At 47.5% G+C, this 14,848-nt stretch overlaps 1 protein-coding gene across 2 annotated transcripts in view; it reads left to right on the top strand.

Annotated features, from left to right (window-relative positions):
• Window positions 1-14,848, top strand: part of FLII (FLII actin remodeling protein) — a 208,551-nt gene that overhangs the window by 151,572 nt on the left and 42,131 nt on the right. The window lies entirely within an intron of this gene.

Genomic DNA, 14,848 nt, shown 5'->3' with positions numbered 1-14,848 from the left:
GGAACGTCTTATCCAATGCCCAAGGGTAGAATGGAAAGTAGTGAACATGGCCACAAGCCACACTGGTTACTCAAGTGAAAGCCCTCTACTGCTCTTCTCTATCTAGACTCCTCGGATGAGATGGCAGGATGCAGTCTTTGTGGGGGTAGCATTTGGTTAAAAGTTATGGACTCCAAATTGTTCATTATAAATATTAGATTGAATTGTTTTAGGATTATTAATGTAGGAAGCTGGCTATCTATGTAGTGTACTAATATAAGAGACACTATGCAGATAGTCCAGGGCGACCCTTACTGGCTGACAGAGTTTGAAATAATAAACCTAAAACTCTCTTTGTGGTAGTGTGGGTGAGCAGTTAGGCTTATGAGAGGATATTGTTATTCATGTAGTGCTTACAAAAAGCCAAGAAGCATGACACACAGTCAATAAAGAAATCCAACTCCAGTTTATAAAAATAACATAGATTTTTATATTCGTTTAGCCACCAAAATCATGGTAATCGGGTAATTATTTTTTAGGATAGTGATTTTTCAAGGCTTAGAAAAGGCTCTGTATTGTATCTTTAAAGCGGTAATGTTATCCTATGGGGTAAAAACATATACTGCATTCGGGCACTTGACAACTACTTACAGGACTGTTCTTTTGGACTTCAGGTAAGTACAGGGCAAGGTCCAAGGCAGCATCAACAGGTCACCTCAGTCAGATCTGGGTAGTCCAGGTGCAGAGGTGCATTTCGGCAGTGGGTGCCCCGTTAAAGTCAATGGGAAATGGTCCTGTTGAAAAGGAGGCTGCAAGCTGGGACTCTGGGGCCAGTGAGGGTGAGCCCAAATGGGGAGGGCTCAGGTCTTGGGCACGCAGGGCCACAGTTGTCCACTCAGGCTGGGGGACGGGGGGTGTTCTCTTGTGTGTGTTCTCAGGACTCCATTAGCGCTGTTGCCTCCCTCAGACTTGGGCTGTGGGGATTAGGTGTAGTCTTACTTTGAGGCATTGGGACACAGTGGTCAAACTCATTCAGTGTATTGGTGATCTGGTGAAGATGGGAAACAGGGCATTGGGGCAACTCTCCTGACTGGCCTTGTGACTCCTGACGTTCCTTGACGGTAGATCTGTTTTGGTGCTTTTGGAATCCGGATTGGGCCACCAAACAGGCCTTTGTTGCTGCAAGGGGTCCAGTACCGGATGTAGGAGTAAGAAGGCTCCAGGAGGGGCTAATATCTTGAGTCTTTGGTGAAGTGGCAGGGCTGACCTGAGCAACAAACAGTCTTCTCTTGACTTGTGTTCCCTCAGTGGGCACGATGGCCATTGTAAAAGTACCCAACTTTGCAGCTGTGCCTGCAGATGCAGGGAAGCAGCTTCTCTGCTCCAAGGGAGATATTTCCTGGTTGTTGAGATTCTGGGCACTTCTCCAGGGGTTTTGGGAAGGATCTCCAGCTCTTTGTGAAGTCAGCCCCAGTGATGGTCAAAGTGCAAGCAGCCTGGCAGGGTTTTGTGCCACTCTTGGTGCAGGTCTTCAGTTTTCTCTCTCTTCGGGCCTTCTTTTTTCCTCGGTTCCCAGTAGTAAAGTCCTGACTTTGAAGTCCCTGGCCTTGGTGTTCAGCTTTACTAGCCATCCTGCTGTCGGAAGTGATAACACCTCCTCCCAGAGGAAGCATTGTTTCTGACCTCTGAGAGTGAGGGCTCTCACCTCCAGAGGGTCAGAAGCTAGTCTGTGGTGGCAGGCTGGTCAAGACCAGTCAGCCAGTACACTAGAGGACTAGTAGGTTTGAAGGTGTCACCCCTAAGTTGCCCTCTGGGTGCAAGTCATAATAAATTCAATACTGGTATGACAAGATGTTTGATACCAAACACAATAGATTTCAGTGAAGCCATTATATAGCTGGGCAATTCGTAGCGATCAGTGCCCAGTACGTACCTTAAGATGGCTTCCCTGTTCACTTGCAATAGAACTAGACATCATAAGGGCATATCTGCTCATGCAGACATGCCTTCACATGTATTATAATACATCCTGCCGTAGGACTCTTAAGGCCTGCTGTAGCGGTGACTTACATATAATACATGCAATGACTTTGGCATCGCACACAGCAAGTATGCTACGTCAGGTTTTCACTCAGGGCTTGCACCCTGACATGCAGTCTGTGATGGCAGTCTGTGTGCAATTTGTGTGTGGATCCCTCAGAGGTGGCACAAGATATGCTGCAGCCCTTAGGGTCCCTTTTTAGTATCCATGTCCTAGGTACCAGGGGAACCATTTACTAGGGACTCACAGGGGTGCTAAAGTCCTGTTGCCATTTGTAAAATTAGACTTACCTTGTTGTGAAGGAAGAGGTCCTGGAGGACTGCCCAGCACCTCAACAACCAGGGAAGAGCACTGGCACTGAGGTCTGATTAACAGGCCTCCGTGCACTTTCAGAGTCGAAAACAAGCTAGTAGTTCTAAAGGGGGCAAAAAGTGGGAGGACATCTGCAAACCAGTCCAGTAACTTGACTTGATAAGAATAATTAGCCTGAACATGGACTGCCTGAAAACACTCTCCAAGCAGAAGACACTAGTGTACTGGCCCAAAGGCTGTCATGTCTGATTTGACTAAAGAAGACTCCGTTTCAATACAGAGAGGATCATACATTTGGCAATAAATGATTGTACGCAGCTTACCTTTCCCCTGCCTAACCTGCTCAGAGAGGGAAGTAGCAGTCACATTACCTTAAGGACTTGTGATCATTCAACCAGTAGTTTCAGATTCACGATTGCTGGTTAGTGGTTAGATTTGTTTTTCATCAGCAGTTTTATGTTAGATCAAGCTTCCATGTTTCTGTAAATGGATGGCACTCTAGTCACTGATTTGATTGGACATCCACCTTTTTTGCCACATCATATAACATTACCTTTAACTTTGTTAATTTCCTTACATTAGAGACTTCTAATAAATAACACATTCAAAATACACTGCAGGAGCATGGTGGAGGGGCAACTTCAGACAATTACAAAGGTTTCAGACTTTATGGTCCCCAGCAATAATTACAAGTAAAACACAAGGGGAAAGATGCAGGTTATCTCATTGAAGGAACATTTCTTGAGAAAAACAAAAAAGGGATAAATGGAGTACTTGAATTATTCTCAGCCTATGGGATTTACTCAGGCCTTAATTCAGTCTGAGAGTTCTTGCGGTTTCATGGCTACCCAGTCCCTGAATGTCCGGGATTCTCAGCTCACGGGTTGTTTGTGGACTGGCCTGTGAATAACAACTTCTTCTTTGGTTTCATTGCCCTTTTTAGGCAAACGGGAGAGGAGTAGTTGTGACATTCTGTGCATTGTGCTAGTATTCCCAGTTATCGCTGTATGCTGTTACGTGGTTCAGTTTCTTAAAGGGTGTCTACCTCAAATTGAAAGGCTTACCCATGTACCTCTTTCTTCTCCCCCAACACCCTGTTGGAATATTGAACTTGTTTTTGATGTGTTCGATAAAAATGTTTAAATCTAAAATAAATCGGAGGCAGTTTTGGAATTTCAAAGCCTTTGTACGGAAAATAATGTGGTCAATTTTCAGTGTTTTGAGTGGCAATCCTTGGATTGGATAATCTGCATGTTCGATGGCATCTGTCGCTGTAGATACGCATGTTTTGCATAGCTCGCCATCTGGTGTTGGGCCGGAGTGTTACAAGTTGTTTTTCTTCGAAGAAGTCTTTCGAGTCACGGGACCGAGTGACTCCTCCTTTTGTCTCCATTGCGCATGGGCGTCGACTCCATCTTCGATTGTTTTTTTTCCGCCATCGGGTTCGGACGTGTTCCTGTCGCTCCGAGTTTCGGAACGGAAAGATAGCTAATTTCGGAAGATTTTCGTCGGTATTGTTGCTTTCGGGTCGGCGTAGTTAGATTCAACACCGTGTCTAAGATCGAAGAGCTCCGGTGCCCTTCGGGGTAATTTTTTCGATCCCCCGTCGGGGCCTGGTCGGCCCGACCGCGTGCAGAAGAACGCCGATGGAATGGACCCCGTTCCGTTTCTGTCCCAAATGCCACAATAAATACCCCTATACAGACCAACACTTGGTCTGCAACCTGTGCCTGTCACCTGAGCACAGTGAAGACACCTGCGAGGCCTGTCATGCGTTCCGGTCCCGAAAAACTCTCCGAGACCGTCGAGCCAGAAGACTTCAGATGGCGTCCGCGCCGACAGCCCACCGGGAGTTCGAGGAACAAGAAGAGGAGGGAACCTTTTCGATCCAAGAATCGGACTCCGAAGGATTCGACGATACACAAACCGTGAGTAGGACGTCGAAAACCACTCAGAAGAAGATTTACAAGGCCCAGGGGACGCCACTGCCACCAGGCCATGGCTCGACCCATAAATTCGGTGACCGACCGTCGGCACCGAAAAAGGCCCAAACAGTGCCGAGATCGTCCGACTCCGGTCGAGACACCGGCACGCAGCCTTCTCGGGACCGAGAAAGTGCTGGACACAAGCATCGACACCGAGATGCCGGTGTAGACACGGCTCGACGCCGAGACAGCGGCACCGAAGAAGATCGACGCCGAGAGGTTTCGGCCCCGAAAAAGAAAAAAGTCACCTCGGAGCCGAAAAAAGATGCAGACAGGGTTTCGGTGCCAAAACAAACTGCAACCGACCCAGTTTCAGGCTCTTATACAGAAGAGCACTCGCTAACCTCCCAAATGCAAAAGCATAGGTTTGAGGAAGAACTACACTCAACGGATGTAGACCATACGCAAAAGCGTATTTTCATACAGCAGGGGACAGGAAAAATAAGCACCCTTCCCCCTATTAGAAGAAAGAGAAGATTGGAGTTCCAAACTGAACAAACACCACAAACAAAAGTGGTGAAAAAAGTTACCCCACCACCCTCTCCTCCACCTGTGATTAACGTCTCACCAGCACAAACTCCATCACATTCCCCAGCTCACACCACCATGAGCCAGGGTGACCAAGATCAAGACGCATGGGACTTATACGACTCCCCAGTGTCAGATAACAGTCCGGAGGCATACCCTACGAAGCCATCTCCACCAGAGGACAGCACTGCGTATTCTCAAGTGGTGGCTAGAGCAGCACAATTTCACAATGTAAGCCTCCACTCGGAACAGGTCGAGGATGACTTTTTATTCAACACACTCTCCTCCACCCACAGCTCCTACCAAAGCCTGCCTATGCTCCCTGGTATGCTCCGGCACGCAAAAGAAATCTTTACGGAGCCGGTCAAAAGTAGGGCAATCACACCAAGAGTGGAAAAAAAGTAAAAGGCGCCTCCTACAGACCCGGCTTTCATCACTACACAGCTGCCACCAGACTCTGTTGTTGTAGGAGCAGCTAGGAAAAGGGCCAACTCCCACACATCTGGAGATGCACCACCCCCAGATAAAGAAAGCCGCAAGTTCGATGCAGCTGGTAAAAGAGTCGCAGCACAAGCTGCAAACCAGTGGCGCATCGCTAACTCCCAGGCACTACTTGCGCGCTATGACAGAGCCCAATGGGATGAGATGCAACATCTCATTGACCATCTGCCCAAGGACCTACAAAATAGGGCAAAACAAGTGGTTGAGGAGGGACAGACCATTTCCAACAACCAAATCCGCTCCTCCATGGACGCTGCAGATACAGCTGCATGGACAATTAATACATCTGTAACTATCAGAAGGCATGCATGGCTCCGAACGTCTGGATTTAAACCAGAGATTCAGCAAGCAGTTCTCAATATGCCTTTTAACGAAAAAGAACTGTTCGGTCCAGAAGTGGACACAGCGATTGAGAAACTCAAAAAAGACACGGACACTGCTAAAGCCATGGGCGCACTCTACTCCCCGCAGAGCAGAGGGAATTACAGCACATTCCGTAAAACACCCTATAGACGGGGGTTTTGGGGTCAGAGCACACAAGCCAGCACCTCACAGGCAACACCGTCCAGTTACCAGGGACAGTACAGAGGAGGTTTTCGGGGACAATATAGAGGAGGGCAATTCCCTAGGAATAGAGGAAAATTTCAAAGCCCCAAAACCCCTACTACTAAACAGTGACTCACATGTCACTCACCCCCTCCACACAACACCAGTGGGGGGAAGAGTAAGTCATTATTACAAAGCATGGGAGGAAATCACTACAGACACTTGGGTTCTAGCAATTATCCAACATGGTTATTGCATAGAATTTCTACAATTCCCTCCAAACATACCACCAAAAGCACAAAATCTGACAAAACATCATTCCAATCTCCTGGAGATAGAAGTGCAGGCACTATTGCAAAAGAATGCAATCGAATTAGTGCCAAACACACAAATAAACACAGGAGTTTACTCACTGTACTTTCTGATACCAAAGAAGGACAAAACGCTGAGACCAATCCTAGACCTCAGAATAGTGAACACATTCATCAAATCAGACCACCTTCACATGGTCACACTACAAGAAGTATTACCATTGCTAAAACTACACGACTACATGTCAACTTTAGACCTCAAGGACGCGTATTTCCATATACCAATACACCCATCGCACAGGAAATACCTAAGGTTTGTATTCAAAGGAATACATTACCAAATCAAGGTACTGCCTTTCGGATTAACAACCGCACCAAGAGTCTTTAACAAATGTCTAGCGGTAGTCGCTGCACACATCAGAAGGCAGCAAATACATGTGTTCCCATATCTAGACGACTGGCTAATCAAGGCCCATTCGTTAATAGAGTGCTCAAATCACACAAATCAGATCATACAAACCCTCTTCAAACTAGGGTTCACCGTCAACTTCACGAAATCCAACATTCTGCCGTGCAAGGTACAACAATACCTAGGAGCCATAATAGACACAACAAAAGGAGTAGCCACTCCAAGTCCCCAAAGAATTCAAAATTTCAACACCATCATACAACGCATGTATCCAACACAAAAGATACAAGCAAAGATGATATTACAACTCCTAGGCATGATGTCTTCATGCATAGCCATTGTCCCAAACGCAAGACTGCACATGAGGCCCTTACAACAGTGCCTAGCATCACAGTGGTCTCAAGCACAGGGTCATCTTCTAGATCTGGTGTTAATAGACCGCCAAACTTACCTCTCGCTTCTGTGGTGGAACAACATAAATTTAAACAAAGGGCGGCCTTTCCAAGACCCAGTGCCACAATACGTAATAACAACAGATGCTTCCATGACAGGGTGGGGAGCACACCTCGATCAACACAGCATACAAGGACAATGGAACGTACATCAAACAAAACTGCATATAAATCACCTAGAACTTCTAGCAGTTTTTCAAGCACTAAAAGCTTTCCAACCAATAATAGTTCACAAATACATTCTCGTCAAGACAGACAACATGACAACAATGTATTATCTAAACAAGCAAGGGGGGACACACTCCACGCAGTTAAGCCTGCTAGCACAAAAAATTTGGCGTTGGGCAATTCACAACCAAATTCGCCTAATAGCACAATTTATACCAGGGATCCAAAATCAACTCGCAGACAACCTCTCTCGAAATCACCAACAGGTCCACGAATGGGAAATTCACCCCCAAATTCTGAACACCTATTTCAAACTCTGGGGAACACCTCAAATAGACTTGTTTGCGACGAAGGAGAACGCAAAATGCCAAAACTTTGCATCCAGATACCCACACAAACAGTCCCAAGGCAATGCCCTATGGATGAACTGGTCAGGGATATTTGCTTACGCTTTTCCTCCTCTCCCTCTCCTTCCTTACCTGGTAAACAAACTCAGTCAAAACAAACTCAAACTCATATTAATAGCACCAACTTGGGCAAGGCAACCCTGGTACACAACGCTGCTAGACCTATCAGTAGTACCCTAGATCAAATTGCCCAACAGGCCAGATCTGTTGACACAACACAACCAAAAGATCAGACACCCAGATCCAGCATCGCTGAATCTAGCAATCTGGCTCCTGAGATCCTAGAATTCGGGCACTTACAACTTACCCAAGAATGTATGGAAGTCATAAAGCAAGCCAGAAGGCCATCCACCAGGCACTGCTATGCAAGTAAATGGAAGAGGTTTGTTTGCTACTGCCATATTAATCAAATACAACCATTACACACAACTCCAGAACATGTAGTGGGTTACTTGCTTCACTTACAAAAATCTAACCTGGCTTTCTCTTCCATTAAAATACACCTTGCAGCAATATCTGCATACCTGCAGACTACCTATTCAACTTCCCTTTATAAGATACCAGTCATTAAAGCATTCATGGAGGGCCTTAGGAGAATTATACCACCAAGAACACCACCTGTTCCTTCATGGAACCTAAATGTTGTCCTAACTAGACTTATGGGTCCACCTTTTGAACCCATGCACTCCTGCGAAATACAGTTCCTAACCTGGAAGGTTGCATTTCTCATCGCCATTACTTCCCTAAGAAGAGTAAGCGAGATTCAGGCGTTTACAATACAAGAACCTTTTATACAACTACACAAGAATAAGGTCGTCCTAAGGACTAATCCTAAATTTTTGCCAAAGGTTATTTCACCGTTCCATCTAAATCAAACAGTGGAACTTCCAGTGTTCTTTCCACAGCCAGATACCGTAGCTGAAAGGGCACTACATACATTAGATGTCAAAAGAGCATTAATGTATTACATTGACAGAACAAAGAACATCAGAAAGACTAAACAACTATTTATTGCATTTCAAAAACCTCATGCAGGAAACCCAATATCAAAACAAGGTATAGCCAGATGGATAGTTAAATGCATCCAAATCTGCTACCTTAAAGCTAAACGACAGCTGCCCATTACACCAAGGGCACACTCAACCAGAAAGAAAGGTGCTACCATGGCCTTTCTAGGAAACATCCCAATGCAAGAAATATGTAAGGCAGCCACATGGTCTACGCCTCACACATTCACCAAGCACTACTGTGTAGATGTGTTATCCGCACAACAAGCCACAGTAGGTCAAGCCGTATTAAGAACATTATTTCAAACTACTTCCACTCCTACAGGCTGAGCCACCGCTTTTGTGGAGATAACTGCTTACTAGTCTATGCAAAACATGCGTATCTACAGCGACAGATGCCATCGAACTGAAAATGTCACTTACCCAGTGTACATCTGTTCGTGGCATCAGTCGCTGTAGATTCGCATGTGCCCACCCGCCTCCCCGGGAGCCTGTAGCAGTTTGGAAGTTACCTTCAACTATTTGTATATGTATCATCTCAACCTTAAATAGGTACATACTTAGTCACTCCATTGCATGGGCACTATTACTACAATTCAACTCCTACCTCACCCTCTGCGGGGAAAAACAATCGAAGATGGAGTCGACGCCCATGCGCAATGGAGACAAAAGGAGGAGTCACTCGGTCCCGTGACTCGAAAGACTTCTTCGAAGAAAAACAACTTGTAACACTCCGGCCCAACACCAGATGGCGAGCTATGCAAAACATGCGAATCTACAGCGACTGATGCCACGAACAGATGTACACTGGGTAAGTGACATTTTCATTTTCTTCCATTGCTATGATACTTATTCTCTGCTACCTTTCTTTTAGTGTTACCTGTGCTGCTCCCTGTGGCTTAAGTGAGCTGTATTCCTCCATGCTTTTCCCACCCTGCCCCTTACAGCTTCTGGTCCAAACCAATTAGATGATGTTGACATAAATTAATTGGTGATGTTTTTTGTTAATACTATTTCCAGAAGACTGCCACTATGGCACCATCTCTGTAAAGTACACCTTTCAAGCAGCACTGTCAGAAAAAGATTCATGGGATGAACCCTCCCTGCATTTGCAGACTCATTGTATACAATAAGGACACAGTCACACTGTTGGTATTGTTATAAGTTTATGCGTTGGTCTAAAGACCATGATGTTGGTGTGGGTGGTGTGTTTCCAATCCTGTGTCATCCATCTGTTGTGCTAAATGCCTAACTTTTGGTATGTCCCATGCAGCGTTTTTTAGGTCTCTTCTAAGAGTGTTTGTGCTGTCTGTTAAGAGACACGTTGTTATTTTACAGTGGGCTTAGAGCCTGCCTTTGCTTACCATTGGTTGGCTTCATTGTAATTTTCATATGCGTGATTATCATTCATCCACAGGCTTTCTTTCCTCTTCTTGTGTTTGACCCTCCTCTAGACCATGCATTGTAGGAAACTGACTCTTTATATGGTATACCAAAATGAGGTACATTATGCAAAGAAACCAGTGTTCCCTTACCAGTAGACAGGGGCTTGCTCTAGCAATTCCAAGGTGCTCTTTGAGGGTAGTGTGGTTGAGCTGCCTCAGGCTTATCAGAGGGGAGTGTTGGACATCTGCAGTAAACCCACATTCAATAAATGATACACACAACTCAATAAGGAGATCAACACCACTTTACCAAAATTAACAAGTATCTTTTATATATATTTAGGCACTAGAATCCGTACGATCAGGTAACTACCTATTGTAATAAAAAATAATTACAGTTCTGAAAAGTCAATACAGTGCAATTATCTGAAGCTGCAATGTTAACAATGCAATGAAACAGATACGGCAAACTGGAACTCAGCAGTGATTTACAAGACCAATCTTCCAGACTTAAGGTGACTATGGGGCAGGGACCTAGGCCACACCAAAAGGTCACCTTGGGTGGCCAGGTGCAGAGGTGTAGTTCAGCGTTAGGTGCCCCCTTGAAGTCAATGGGGATCGGTCCAGTCAGAAAGGCAATAAAGGCAGGGGCTGGGGGTCCAGTCAGGGTGAAGCAACAAGAAGGATCAAATCCTGAGATGCTCGGGGATGTGGGGATACCTTTGGTCGTCTTCTCCTAGGGCCACGACAGCCGGGGCAGGGGTGTCCTTAGGCATCGGGTAGGGGTGGGGGGGAGGCTGCAGAAAGAGGCTGTAGGCATGGGTTGGCGGTCCAGTCCGACCAAGCCATCACGTGAGCACAGGTCTCACAAGGCTGGCAGACGTGGGGACACCCTTGGTCCTCTTCTCTGTCGTGGGAGGACAGGTGTAGAGGTGTCATGTCTTTGTCTTCAGGTCACTTGGGATGTGAGGAGGGTGGGTGGGGCACACAAAGTGGCTGCAGACATCGCCGGGAAGGCCACAGCTGGTGATACAAAAGTAGGCTTTGTCTCTGGAAGGTCTGGGGACCACGCTGGCACCGTTGGCCTACTTTGACTTGCCCTGGAGGGCACAGGTGCAGTGGTGCTTTCCGGTGTCTGGGTTTGGCGATCCGGAGTCCTCTAGGTTATTCCTATGGGTACCTGCAAGACGCAGGGCAGCAGCTCGACTACTCCACAAGAGCTCCTTGTGCTGAGCTGAAGGCTGACAGTCCTCCCAGGCTTTTTTGAGGTTTCAGCAGCTGAAGGATGAGGTGCCTTTCTCGCAATTGTCAAAGTAAGCGGGCAGGCTGGCAGGGTTGGTGCGTGTCAGTCACTGGTCTTCTGTTCTTGCCTTTTGCTACTCTGGAGTGTCCTTCTTTTTCAGGTCAGCAGGATCTGATTTCCTGACGCCATGGGCTCTCCTAAATGCTGAATTTAGAGGTGATGTTGGAGAGGTGGGGAAGGTAGTAGCCAGTGGACTACTTACCCTTGGGTTCACTGTGCCCACTGTAAGGCAACTTCCTGTGGGAAGTAGACATAACCCTGTCCCAGAGTTCGTAGTTCTGCAATCACCAACATGGCAGACTGTTAAATTTGTGCGCCAAATCAGGCAACTGACCTTAGAGTGGACACACCTTCCTGACTAATACTTTCCCGCCTGTCCAGGTGCCAAATGGTCCCTGGAGCAGGGGGATCGGTACCTACCTTCCCAGAGAAGCCACATCTGCATACAAAGGGCGGTGGGCCTCTTTGAAGCCTCCTGCCTTGGAATGCCAATTTGCAGGTCATCTTGTTGGAAGGGGTGTGTTAACACCCCTTAATAGGAGGCTTTGTTCCTGACCGCCTAGAACAGAGGTTCGCACCCTTTGGGGGTCAGAAACCTGTCTGTTGGTGGCAGGCTAGTTAAAACTAGTCAGCCAGCACATGGGTAGATGGTAGGTTTTTCTGGGTGCATGTATTAATAAATCCATCAGTGGAATCAGTGAGGGTTTATTAATACGAGATGTTTGATGCCAAACATCTCTATTTTCAGTGACACCATCATGTAGCTGGGTAACTTGTATTGACTAGTGTCCACATGGACTTAAATGGCTTCCCTGATCACTTACTATGTCTAAGTATCGACCAAGACAAAGCAAGGGCATATCTGCTCTTGCATATATGTCCACACATGAAATATAGGGCACCCTGCCCTAGGACTATAATGCCTGCTGTAGGGGGTGACTTAAAAATATTGCATGCAGTGTTAAGGGACATAGGACACAGCCTGTGTGCCGTCATGTTTTCACTTTTAGTTGCCACAAGACACGCAGCCTGTGTGAGAAAGTAGCCTCTTTCTAGCCTTGTTACCCCCACTTTTGGCCTGTTTGTGAGTGTATGTCAGGGTGTTTTCACTGCCTCACTGGGATCCTGCTAGCCAGGGCCCAGTGCTCATAGTGAAAACCCTATGTTTCCAGTATGTTTATGTGTCACTGGGACCCTGCTAGTCAGGACCCCAGTGCTCATAAGTGTGCCCTGTATGTGTTACCTGTGTTATGACTAACTGTCTCACTGAGGCTCTGCTATCCAGAACCTCAGTGGTTATGCTCTCTCATTTCTTTCCAAATTGTCACTAACAGGCTAGTGACCAATTTTACCAATTTACATTGGCATACTGGAACACCCTTATAATTCCCTAGTATATGGTACTGAGGTACCCAGGGTATTGGGGTTCCAGGAGATCCCTATGGGCTGCAGCATTTCTTTTGCCACCCATAGGGAGCTCTGACAATTCTTACACAGGCCTGCCACTGCAGCCTGAGTGAAATAACGTCCACGTTATTTCACAGCCATTTTACACTGCACTTAAGTAACTTATAAGTCACCTATATGTTTAACCTTTACCTGGTAAAGGTTGGGTGCTAAGTTACTTAGTGTGTGGGCACCCTGGCACTAGCCAGGGTGCCCCCACATGGTTCAGTGCCAATTCCCCAGACTTTGTGAGTGCGGGGACACCATTACACGCGTGCACTACACATAGGTCACTACCTATGTGTAGCTTCACAATGGTAACTCCGACTATGGCCATGTAACATGTCTATGATCATGGAATTGCCCCCTCTATGCCATCCTGGCATTGTTGGTACAATCCCATGATCCCACGGGTCTCTAGCACAGACCCGGGTACTGCCAAACTGCCTTTTCAGGGGTTTCACTGCAGCTGCTGCTGCTGCCAACCCCTCAGACAGGTTTCTGCCCTCCTGGGGTCCAGCCAGGCCTGGCCCAGGAAGGCAGAACAAAGGACTTCCTCAGAGAGAGGGTGTTACACCCTCTCCCTTTGGAAAATGGTGTTAAGGCAGGGGAGGAGTAGCCTCCCCCAGCCTCTGGAAATGCTTTCATGGGCACACTTGGTGCCCATTTCTGCATAAGCCAGTCTACACCGGTTCAGGGACCCCTCAGCCCTGCTCTGAAACTGGACAAAGGAAAGGGGAGTGACCACTCCTCTGACCTGCACCTCCCCTGGGAGGTGCCCAGAGCTCCTCCAGTGTGCTCCAGACCTCTGCCATCTTGGAAACAGAGGTGCTGCTGGCACACTGGACTGCTCTGAGTGGCCAGGGCCAGCAGGTGACGTCAGAAACTCCTACTGATAGGCTCCTTCAGGTGTTGCTAGCCTATCTTCTCTCCTAAGTAGCCAAACCCTCTTTTCTGGCTATTTAGGGTCTCTGCTTTGGGGATTTCCTTAGATAACGAATGCAAGAGCTCATCCGAGTTCCTCTGCATCCCTCTCTTCACCTTCTGCCAAGGAATCGACTGCTGACCGCGCTGGAAGCCTGCAAAACTGCAACAAAGTAGCGAAGACGACTACTGCAACCCTGTAACGCTGATCCTGCCGCCTTCTCGACTGTTTTCCTGGTGGTGCATGCTGTGGGGGTAGTCTGCCTCCTCTCTGCACTAGAAGCGCCGAAGAAATCTCCCGTGGGTCGACAAAATCTTCCCCCTGCAACCGCAGGCATCAAAGAACTGCATCACCGGTCCCCTGGGTCTCCTCTCAGCACGACGAGCGAGGTCCCTTGAATCCAGCAACTCTGTCCAAGTGACTCCCACAGTCCAGTGACTCTTCAGTCCAAGTTTGGTGGAGGTAAGTCCTTGCCTCCCCACGCCAGACTGCATTGCTGGGAACCGCGTCTTTTGCAGCTACTCCGGCTCCTGTGCACTTTCCGAGGGAATCCTTTGTGCACAGCCAAGCCTGGGTCCACGGCACTCTAACCTGCATTGCACGATCTCCTGAGTTGTCCTCCGGCGGCGTGGGACTCCTTTGTGCAACTTCGGGTGAGCACCGTTTCACTCCACTTCGTAGTGCCTGTTCCGGTACTTCTGCGGGTGCTGCCTGCTTCTGAGAGGGCTCCTTGTCTTGCTGGGCTCCCCCTCTGTTCCCTGACGCAATTGGCGACATCCTGGTCCCTCCTGGGCCACAGCAGCATCCAAAAACCCGAACCGCACGACTTGCAGCTAGCAAGGCTTGTTTGCGGTCTTTCTTCAGGAAAACACTTCTGCACGACTCTCCACGGCGTGGAACATCCATCCTCCAAAGGGGAAGTTTCTAGCCCTTGTCGTTCCTGCAGAATCCTCAGCTTCTACTTCCTAGTAGCAGCTTCTTTGCACCCACAGCTGGCATTTCCTGGGCATCTGCCCACTCTTGACTTGATCGTGACTTTTGGACTTGGTCCCCTTTTTCCACAGGTACTCTAGTCTGGAAATCCATTGTTGTTGCATTGCTGGTGTTGGTCTTTCCTGCAGAAATCCCCTAACACGACTTCTG

The sequence above is a fragment of the Pleurodeles waltl genome, chromosome 10 (assembly GCF_031143425.1).
Source record: "Pleurodeles waltl isolate 20211129_DDA chromosome 10, aPleWal1.hap1.20221129, whole genome shotgun sequence".
NCBI lineage: Eukaryota > Metazoa > Chordata > Amphibia > Caudata > Salamandridae > Pleurodeles > Pleurodeles waltl.
Note: the sequence above shows the minus strand (reverse complement) of the source record. Positions and strands in the feature narration are given on the sequence as shown.